This window comes from Quercus suber, unplaced genomic scaffold, assembly GCF_002906115.3.
Source record: "Quercus suber isolate HL8 unplaced genomic scaffold, Cork oak 2.0 scaffold_9, whole genome shotgun sequence".
Lineage (NCBI taxonomy): Eukaryota > Viridiplantae > Streptophyta > Magnoliopsida > Fagales > Fagaceae > Quercus > Quercus suber.
The window spans coordinates 439,785-451,696 of NW_027069475.1; positions in this window are offsets into that span (position 1 = coordinate 439,785).

Consider the following 11,912-nt stretch of genomic DNA (forward strand, 5'->3'; position numbering starts at 1 on the left):
CATTCAACTAATTCGAACTTATTTTACAAATTCGAATTTTTTGAGGCATTTACCGTTGGTGATTTATACAATCATTCATTTTTCTTTCATGGAGTTTGTCCATTATTCATATGGTTACATATTTAAAAAAACACAACAACCATTTAAGTGCAATAACTGTGCAATGCTAAAAACAGTTTATGCAGAAAACAGTGAACAATTTTTATGAAAAAACAATGAACAGTTTTAATTAATGCAAAAAACAGATTTTATGAATGCGGTAAGTAGCTTCGAATATATAGTAAACATGATGTGTAGAGAGCAAATTTTATTAACGTAGAAACAGATTTTATCAATGCAGAAAAACAAATTCGATTATTGTGAAATTTATACATGAAAAAGCATACAGATTTGGCTTTTCAATTTAGAAAACACATTTCACTAGGTGTTTTATGAGAAAACAACGAATAATTTTTAAATAGTGAACAGAAAATAATATATGCATAAAAGAGGGTGAACAATTTTTTAAATAATGCTGAACATAAAATAATTTTATGCAGAATGCTAAAAATAGTTTATGCAGAAAACAGTGAACAATTTTTATGAGAAAACAGTGAACAGTTTTAATTAATGGAAAAAACAGATTTTATGAATGCAGAAGTAGATTTGAATATACAGTAAATATGATGTGCAGAGAGCAAATTTTATTAATGTAGAAACAGATTTTATCAATGCAGAAAAATATATTTGATTATTGTGAAATTCAAACATGAAAAAGCATTCAGATTTGGCGTTTAAATTTAGAAAACACGATTTCACAGGTGTTTTATGAGAAAACAGTGAACAATTTTATAAAAAAATAAAATAAAATAATTTATGCAAAAAGAGAGTGAACAATTTCTTAAATAATGCTGAACAGAAAATAATTTTATGCAAAATCGTAGAAATAATTTATACAGAAAACAGTGAACAATTTTTATGAGAAAATGATGAACAATTTTAATTAATGTAGAAATTAAATTCATATTTTGAAATTAAAATCTCTCTATATTTTATAATGCTTATGTTTAAATAAATAAAAACATAAAAAAAGCCACTTATTTTTATCTTTATGTTTATTTGTCGATTATCCCCAAAAAAAAAATTTACACAGTAGTCAAGTTTGGGAAACTCGAGTACTGTGTAAATTTTTTTTTCTGCATTTTATTTATAAAACGTACCCGAGTCTGGTATACTCGAGTACTGTGTTGCATGGAACTCGAGTTTCTCAAGCTTGAGTACCACATAATTTTTTTTAATCACAGAAATTCCATGTCAGCAATGCTACGGTAGCAAAATTAGGGGAACTCGAGTTTCTGAAACTCGATTTCTAGAAAAAGTGGCACTTTGCTATTTATTTCCGAAACAGTGATTTTTTGCTAAAAATTTCAAAAAAAAGTGGTATTTGGCCATTTTGGCCTCATTTGTAAATAGAATAGTGATAGTTAGTGTACGGTTATGTGTAATATTGTGTGTGTAATAATAATTTTCTTATAAATAATTTTAGTATTACAAAATTTTGCTCAATTACAAAAACATTGGGTGTGTTTGTGTATCTCTGTGTTGATTTGTTTGTGTAGATGTGTTTGTGTGGGTGTGTGTGTATATGTATACATATATTAAATATATAAAATAGAGGTAAACTCGAAACGGTACACCGATATTGACCGGTATCCGAAATATATCGTACCGATAGCCAAACCGATACAGCCTCCGGTACGGTATTAACTTCCTTGTGCAATAGTTGAGAACATCTTTTCCCTGATCACATTGTTGTTTGGATAAGCAAGAAAAATGGAGGGAATAAGAGACTCAAATTAGTGACATTTTTTTTATGTGGCGTAATTATTATTCTTTAGGTTACAAAATAGTGTGAATTTCAATCTCTATATGGCTCTTCCACTATAATAAGAACGGCATCACCCAAAGAATTAATTTGGGAGTATAGTACATGATTTACTGATATTAAAAAATTAGAACAATAATCAGAAAAAAAATGAATTGAAGATGCGAGTTTAATTTGGTTTCAATTAAATTGTTGTTTATGAGGGCCATGTCCATTCTTTGTCCCTTTTTTTTTTTTTTTAATAATTAATTGATCTTTTAATATTCATAGTATAATTTTTAGGATACTTCTCCTTTAAGAAAAAATGTGCTTAAAATTTTTTTTTTCTCAATTTATTTTGAACTATAGTAATTTTTAATATTCAATTAAAAATAATTGTACAATGATTTTGGATCACAATTTAAGTATAATAACCTAATGTACAATGCTATATCATTATTTTTTTAAGGACTATATTTTAATTTTAATTTTACTCAAAAAACGTTATGAAAGTGTTATGAAAATATTGTGGTTATAGCACTTCTCTTGAAATTAAGCTTTTTAATCTTCTGTCAGTCTTTAAAACAATATTTTGGATATTGTCAAAGAGTCTCACCCAGGTCCAACCAAGTCGGAGATCAACCAAAAAACTCAGTTCCAAGGTAAGGTGTAATGCTACCTAGGTTGTTTAATTTTTATATAGATTTATGTCATGAAAAAAGAATAACTAGTTCTACTTTGGATGACAAAGGGATTCCCTTAAGCATCTTAAGGAACTGATCGATGATTAAGGATATTGGTATTAATTTTTTTAAAGAGAATTATAAAAATTTTATTCATAAGATGAAACCAATACATCATGAGAAATAGCTTGCTCTATAAAACTTGGAAGCATCCATGTCACATAGTTTGAGATGTCTCTTGCGTCAACATGGAACCCTAACCAAAAAAATCCATTATCAATAATAAAAATGTCACATATACTCACTAACTATCGGAAACATAAATTAAACCAAATCCTTAGCACACTGAAAGATGCTATCACACTAATGCATAAGCCAAAACTTTGTTTTTTGTCCCTCACACACACCTAATGCTACAACATCAAACCCTTGTATAGCTGCTGCCTATATCTAATGAGTCCACTTATGAACACAACCATTTCTATACTTAATTTCACAACTTATTGAGTTGTGGAATTGTGAGTGATTTATGTAAAGTGATGGATTGTACAAGGCAAAAAATGTATGTCTACCACTCATAATCACATAAGTTAGCAAATTATAAAATTGGACATATGATTGGCTATATCCCTACACTTATTATTATTATATAATACTTTTGAATTATTATATAATACTTTTGATACTTTTTGTGAGAATCAATACTTTTGATACTTAATACTTTTGGTGAAACTAAGAATAACTTAATGGACAATGAATATGAAATAATAAGTCCACATAGGCAGACTCCATTCCCTTAGCACATGAGGGTGGATCTCTATATGGGACTCATGATTTGGGCTCGCTCTTCACATGATTCACGTGAAGTGGGGGTTAGTCTGTTGAGTGCCAAAAATTTATTGAGATGATGGCAAGAGAAAGCAATAAGCCAATAAGTGCTATTTATGTGCACATTGTAAAAAATTAATTTTAAGCAAATAAGATGAGTTAGAAACAAGCTTAGTTAAACGCACAAGCATCAAGAGCCAATGTAGAAAATTTCATGTGAATTATCCAAAAAGAATATAAAATGTAAAGTGTTTATTAAACAAAGTGAGGTTTCCATCTTGTCAGGCTGTAAATGAACTAAGCCATTCATAAACAGCTCGGGCTTGACTCGATAAAAAACTCGTTCATGTTTGTTTGTTTATAAACAAGCCAAATTTAAGCTTTAGTTTTAGGTTTGTTTAATAAACGAGCCGAGCCCAAGTAAAAAATATTGTTCATGAACAAGCTTGTGAACACCAAGGCTTGATACAAATGTAACAAAACAAGTTGAGCCTAGACTTATTTATGAGTTTGGTAAGAAAATTGATATGAGCTTGACAAGTAAACTCATATCTTTCTAAGATTTTAATTAATTATAAGTTGAGACCACTCATCCAAACCAAATAGACTAAATAATAAACTTGATATAGGCTTGATAATATACTTGTATTGGATCTCAAGCTCAAAAACATGATATTGGGCTTGATATTGATATTGAGCTCGAGCTTGGCTTGACCAATGAATCAAGCCAAGCCAAACCGAGCTCAAGCTGTTATACTTTATAACAAGCTCAAGCTTGAACATTATTTATAGGCTCGTATCAAGATCAAGTCAAACTTGAACATTCTACTTTTGCTGTCCAGCCGAGTTTGAACATTCATTACTCGACAAAACTTGACTCGTTTACAGCTCTTGTACACACAAGACAAGATTGGCACGTAGCTATATTTTATGCTAAGTATTAGTCCTATGTCGCCTCTAATGTTCAAAAGAACTAGAAGGAAGCCAAACTCCATTGAATAAGATGATTTGCAAACAAATATAAGAAAATCTAGAATCACAAATTTTTTTTTTTATCACAACTCTTATGTAGTAATCTATGAATGGTGAAGAAAAATAATGAGCATCCATGTGGAAGTGATAGGCAACAACTCTCAATTTATCATATTAAAATTTTGGCAAAGTTGTGACCAAAAAAAAAAGTTGTGGTCCTAGAACTACTAAACAAGCAGAGACAAAATTAGGATCTTAATTAACTTTTGTAACTTAAAAAAAAAAAAAAAAAAAAAAAAAAGTAATACATATGGTTCCCCAATTAAATTCATACACATAGTTACATTGAAATTAATTGTCTTTGAAAAATATAACGATGTTTGTATTTTTTTGGTTGATACTTGAGTTTAATCGAGGAACATACTTAATTTTTGCTCTTTAATAAAAAAAATTACAAATTGATGTGGCAATAATCGTGATTACTACCACATCAATAACATAATAAATAAATTAAAAAAACCAAACCTACTTCCAACTTTATTACAAAATATTTACAAATTAATGTAATAATAAATATAATTGGCACTATATCAACAATGTAATACTTTTTTTATTATGTTTTAAAAATTGATACATCTATTTTGTAAATCCTATGTATTAAATTTTTTAGTAGTTTTAGCATTATTCTAAATAAATTTCTTTGACCAATCAATGAAAGAAAATACATCCCATAAAAAATAATAAATAAATAAAAAGAAAACACACAAAATAACTTTTTGATTATTTGTATTTTTCTTTTGAAAAAGTCAAATATTATAGTTATATTTCCCATAAATTACCAAACAAATAAAATTTCTATATATTTTTAACTTTGGATCACAAACAACTTAACAACAAAAGTCATTTGAATAATGGAAAAAAAAAAAACCATTTCTAAAAATACCAATGGAAAAAAAAAAGTATTTTTTAAAAACAACACATCTTACCGGCATATTTGGTCTTACAATCAGTCACATAAATGTGAAGCCTAACTTTTTTTTTATTGGGTTCTTTCACATGTTTTTTGAACAGGTTTCTCTCTAAATTAGTTTAGAGAGAAATTATTTAAATTCTCCTTACATTTTTTTTATTAAATATGAATTTTGAAATTTTAACTATTAGATTGCATATATATTATATATATATATTTTTTTTTTTTTATGTTTTTAACAGGTATGTCAAATTTCATTCCAATCAGGTGTTATTTATTATTCGATCAATAAATTTATTTTCTATACATAATTTTTTACCACAAAAATTTGAAGGTTAAACATGACATTATTGATCTTACTGGCATATTTGGTCTTACAATCAGTCACATAAATGTGAAGCCTAAATTTTTTTTACTGGGTTCTTTCACATGTTTTTTGAACATGTTTCTCTCTAAATTAGTTTAGAGAGAAATTATTTAAATTCTCCTTACATTTTTTTTTATTAAATATGAATTTTGAAAATTTAACTGTTAGATTGCATATATATATATATATTTTATATATATATATATATATATATATATTTTTTTTTTTTATGTTTTTAACATGTATGTCAAATTTCGTTTCAATCAGGTGTTATTTATTATTCGATCAATAAATTTATTTTCTATACATAATTTTTTACCACAAAAATTTGAAAGTTAAACATGACATTATTGATCTTACTGGCATATTTGGTCTTACAATCAGTAACATAAATGTGAAGCCTAAATTTTTTTTACTGGGTTCTTTCACATATTTTTTGAACAGGTTTCTCTCTAAATTAGTTTTGAGAGAAATTATTTAAATTCTCCTTACAATTTTTTTATTAAATATGAATTTTGAAAATTTAACTGTTAGATTGCATTTTTTTTTTACATTTTTAACATGCATGTAAAATTTTGTTCCAATCAACTGTTATTTATTATTCAATCAATAAATTTATTTTGTATACATAATTTTTTACCACAAAAATTTGAAAGTTAAACATGACATTATTGATATAGTTTTTATTTTTTTATTTTTTTGAAATTTACAAACAAAAATAATATAATAAGTATATGTAATTTAATGATCATATTTTCAAGATTCAAATCTCATAAAAGAAAAAAAGATGGATTTAAAAAAACAACTTTTATATAAATAATTTTTTAGGGAAATAACTTTATATTTTTGGAAATATAAATAATAAATCTTCCCCCGAAAATAAAGAAACAAGAAATTCAAGGGGGCTATGGCCCAAGGCCCCTTCGTGTAGCTATGGTTCCGTCGCTGCAAACAAGCTTAGTTGGCAAGAGACAATGTAGGTGAAGTCGAAGTTGGGTCTGACCTTCATAGATTAATGTCAATATTGGATCAAATTAAAACTACTTGGATTAATTAAAAGCTGCTTAGATCAACCCATAAGTTTTTCTCTCTTAAACTTTAAGATAAATTAATGGATTAATCGATTAATATATAAAAATAGAATTAAAAAAGATCAAATATAATTCTAAATAATGGCATCCAGCTGGTGGAGTCTGCTAAAGGAGAAAATATAGTGTACTATCAAGAGACAAAGAAATAAAGGAGCAATTTATTGGAAGATGAAAATTGACAAGAGATAGATTAGAGCAGAAACTACCCCAATGCATGGTGTACTATCAGGAGACAACGAAGTTTGATATAGATGCTCTTCAAGGTTGCCAAAAGAAAAATTAAAAATAGCGGCAAGTACATAATACACCTAGCATACTCCATGTCATTGTCATACCAGAAGTTATTGAATGAAAGAAACTTCGCTAAATCAATACTAGTAAATCTTTCTACAAAAGGCTTTGTAAACACAACTTATTCCTAGTAACAGAGAAGAGAGAACATTCTAATGCAAGCTCATGTCATGAGCAGCTAGGGATGAACGCAACTTGAGCTGCCATGAGGGATATGTAGCAAGCATTAATCAACAGTAGGATATGAATAGTCACTGTGGGGCCTAATAATCTGACAACCCCGGCCCATCCTACATCCGGGACAAGGCTCATGCCAAGGAGGAAGAACAGTCCAAGGAAGGAGTGTGAAAGCCTTAATGGCCAAGAACCTTGCCGAGGACGATCCTACCAAGGCCAACACGTCAGTCGTATCAGCACGGCGGGGGAATACGCCCATGATAAATTGTCACCTCCATACTAAATGCGCTCACCTAACCCCCCCCCCCCCAGCCACATTAATGGAGATGTGACTTCTATACAGGATTGCCTTGGCTGCCACAACTCACAGGGGTGCTGGGAAAGTGGCTGATGGGACGGACAGTCAGAAGGAGGAAGCATGGATGATCAACAGGTGGAAGATAGAGGTTAAAGGAGAGGACTATATATGAGGAGGAAGAGGATCAGAAGAGGGGAGGGATGGATCCCCAGGGGAAAGGCCATCGCAAAGCTCCTCGGACAGGCGCCGAGGACAGATTTCGGATCATAATCCCGGTGTGCCGTCCTCCGCGCGCCTCCAAACGAAACGATTGAACGTTGCTCGCTTGTTAGGGCCTGGTTCTTCAACCTATCCTCTACAAATTCATTGTAATGGGCTAACTGGGCTTGAGTCCACTCTCTCAATAGCAGAAGTGCTCAAATTCGGTCTCTACAATTGGCGCCGTCTGTGGGAAGAACTTGGGCACTAGCAGGCGCAACGGATGGTCGTTCCTGGATGGCTAGTTTACGGAAGGATAACAATGCTGCGTTTGCCAAAAAAAAAAAACTATTGCAGAAAAGCAAAAGATTCAAAGATAATGAAAAGAGAACAAAGATGACGGCATTTTATTAAGCGAAAAGCAAATACAAGATACAAACAGAAGCTCAGACAGGCTTGTTTTAAAACTAACTATACAAACAAAGGTCCAGACAGACTTGTCCTAGAGCTAACCTCCTACAAAGCTACCAACAACCCCCGAGCCGGTATGGATGGCACCAGCGAGAAGAGAGGACAAGATGCAGAGGCACCGGAGGACCCCGCCTCATGGTGTTCTCTCGATGCTCCCCTAGCCGCACAATGCTTGAACATTGGAGGCGGTAACACTCGGGCACCAAATGTGACGTAATATCGCAAGCCTCCACTGGCAGATAAGCTGGGAGCGAGGCACCACCAGCTTGAAGGGCAGGCATGCACGCCCGCCGGAGAAGAACGTTATGTACTTCATGGACCTCCCTCCTAACCGCCAGGCACAATACCCAAGCACCACCAGCTTGAAGGGCAGGATGATGCCCAAACCTTTCCACGCTGGAAGCCTGACGCGAACCACAACCGCGGCGGTTCTCAACTGAGGCGGGAGGACCCTGATCTTGCTTGCCTCCGCCCTCGTACAGGGCCGCCCCATTCCGCCAAGCTTTGACCGCAATCCCAACAAGATCATCGAAGGGGCTTAGGGGGTGGGAGAGTCATGTTCCAACCAAAAGGTTTGGCCGGAGGATTTGTGAAGTGAGGAAGGATGATTCACCCAAAAGGCCTTTTATAGAGGGCGAAGGATGGTGGAAATTGGTCCAACCAGAACTCGAAGGAAGAGCCATCAACGACTTTAATCCTGGCCAAATTCCAAGGAGGCCCACAGCTGCTGGATCTGCATTAATCCGTGAGGATATTAATGAGGACGCGCCTCGCATACCAAAGCGTCAAGCGTAGAACACGAACAGTCGGGCGACGCCTCGTAATCGAAAAAGGCGAAAGGTTGGAGCGAAGAAGGGGCCGCTGCCACGTGTGAGGACAGAAGCCCGAGCCACCCCTGTCTGGGGCAGCTCGGGGTCAAGAATCCAGTCCGACGAATAGCCCATCCTCAGTGAAGCAAGGCCGAGGCTGCCACCACGCAAAAAACAAATCCCCCAACGATGAAGGCAAATCCCCTCACTCTAAGCAAGGAGTACCTGAGTGTTAAATAGAACCAAAGCCTTGCATGGTCCTCAGACTCAAGCTTATGGGGAAACTAACTACTTCAAAAAGATTCTAAGTGTTAGACAGAACTAAGGCCTTGCATAGTCCTCGGACTCAAGCCTATAGGGAAACTAACTACTTTAAAAAATTCTAAGTGTTAGACAAAACCAAGGCCTTGCATGGTCCTCGGACTCAAGCCTATGGGGAAACTAACTACTTCAGAAAATTCTAAGTGTTAGACAGAACCAAGGCCTTGCATGGTCCTCGGACTCAAGCCTATGGGAAAATTAACTACTTTAAAAAATTCTAAGTGTTAGACAGAGCCAAGTGTTAGACAGAACAAAGACCTTGCATGATCCTCGGACTCAAGCCTATGGAGAAACTAACTACTTTAAAAAATTCTAAGTGTTAGCCAGAACCAAGGCCTTGCATGGTCCTCGGACTCAAGCCTATGGGGAAACTAACTACTTTAGAAAATTCTAAGCGTTAGGCAGAACCAAGGTCTTGCATGGTCCTCAGACTCAAACCTATGGGGAAACTAACTACTTCAAAAAATTCTAAGTGTTAGACAGAATTAAGGCCTTGCATGGTCCTTGGACTCAAGCCTATGGGGAAACTAACTACTTTAAAAAATTTTAAGTGTTAGACAGAACCAAGACCTTGCATGGTCCTCGAACTCAAGCCTATGGGGAAACTAACTACTTTAAAAAATTTTAAGTGTTAGACAGAACCAAGACCTTGCATGGTCCTCGGACTCAAGCCTATGGGGAAACTAACTACTTCAAGAAGATTCTAAGTGTTAGACAGAACCAAGGCCTTGCATGGTCCTCGGATTCAAGCCTATGGTGAAACTAACTACTTTAAAAAAATTCTAAGTGTTAGACAGAACCAAGGTCTTGCATGGTTCTCGGACTCAGGCCTATGGGGAAACTAACTACTTTAAAAAATTCTAAGTGTTAGACAGAACCAAGGCCTTGCATGGTCCTCGAACTCAAGCCTAAGGGGAAACTAATTACTTCAAGAAGATTCTAAGTGTTAGACAGAACCAAGGCCTTGCATGGTCCTCGCACTCAAGCTTATGGGGAAACTAGCTACTTTAGAAAATTCTAAGTGTTAGACAGAACTAAGACCTTGCATGGTCCTCGGACTCAAGCCTATGGGGAAACTAACTACTTTAAAAAATTTTAAGTGTTAGACAGAACCAAAGCCTTGCATGGTCCTCGGAGTCAAGTTTATGGGGAAACTAACTACTTTAAAAAATTCTAAGTGTTAGACAGAGCCAAGGCCTTGCATGGTCCTCGGACTCAAACTTATAGGGAAACTAACTACTTTTAAAAATTCTAAGTATTAGACAGAGCCAAGGTCTTGCATGGTCCTCTGACTCAAGTCTAAGGGAAACTAACTACTTTAAAAAATTCTAAGTGCTAGACAGAGCCAGGGCATTGCATGGTCCTCGGACTCAAGCCCGTGGGGGAAACGAACCACCTCAAAGGGGGCCTGTGTTAGGAAGAATCAAAGCCCTACCTAGTCTTTGGGACACAAAAGGCCTGCCTAAGCACGCGTGCCCTCACGTTATTGCAGTTACTGCCGTGATTGGCCGAGATACAATTGAAGTTAAAATCATACAAGTAAAAAATAAAAATAAAAAAAAAGGAAAGAGAATGGATAACGCGCAAATGAATAAGTAGCCAGAACAAATAAAAAGGAAATAAGACTCGCATTATATTAAGTCCATAGAAGTTACATGGCAGGAGTCACATTACAACGTAAAAAAAAAAAAAAGGAACGATACAAAAACAAAACAAATGGCAAAAACAAGGCAGACAGAGGCGTCAAGGGGCCTACTTCTTCCACTTAATTTCCCCCCCAGGGGGTGGCTGGTCCATGGCAACCTTAGGATCCTCTGAGCTTTGACTAAGAGGGATAGCCAGCAGAGGCACAGTAAGGATAGCTGCCATCTCGATGGAAGAGACCTGGGCGTCAAATGAGGGCTTTGCAACCTTCTGGGGCACTTCCTCATTGGGGCCTTCACTTGATTTAACCACCTCAGGAGGATCACCCTCTTGAACAAGCTCCCCAGTAAGTCCAGCAATCGAGGCTCCCTCACCCGGAGTAGCACCAGCTTCCTCAGTTGCCACATCAGCCTCAGAGCTATCTGAAGCAACCTTGCGGATGGCTGGGGGGTAGTACACGCTCTCTGCCTTCCACAAGTCGGACGAGGCCTCGACCCTGGCTTGTTTAAGGGCCTCATCCCAAACCTGAGAGCAGTAGCGCCTACATACACCAGGGACTTTGCCTTTATAGGCAGCTTTCGTCTCGGCTACCCTCGAGAAGTAAGCTGCCTCCTCAGCCTCCTCCTTGGAAGCCAGAGCCTCCTCCCTGTCGAAGTCTGCCTCAGCCTTGGCCCTCACAGCGTCATCTTTGGCCCATTTAGCCACTTTTTTGGCCTCCTCGACAGCAGACACTTTCTTGGTCAGATTTACAACCAGCTCCTTCGCGATCGCCAGCTGCTCCTCTGCCTCGGTCAAACGTCTTGTCTGGTCTTGGGCCTACTTCTGGGTACCCTCAAGGTCAAACACTGTGTTGTCCCTAGCCCGAGTCATCGCCTTTAGCTCCTCTCGGGCCGAGGCGAGGTCAGCCTCGGAGGTCTTGAGGGTCCGAGTGGCCTCTAAGTGCTTATCA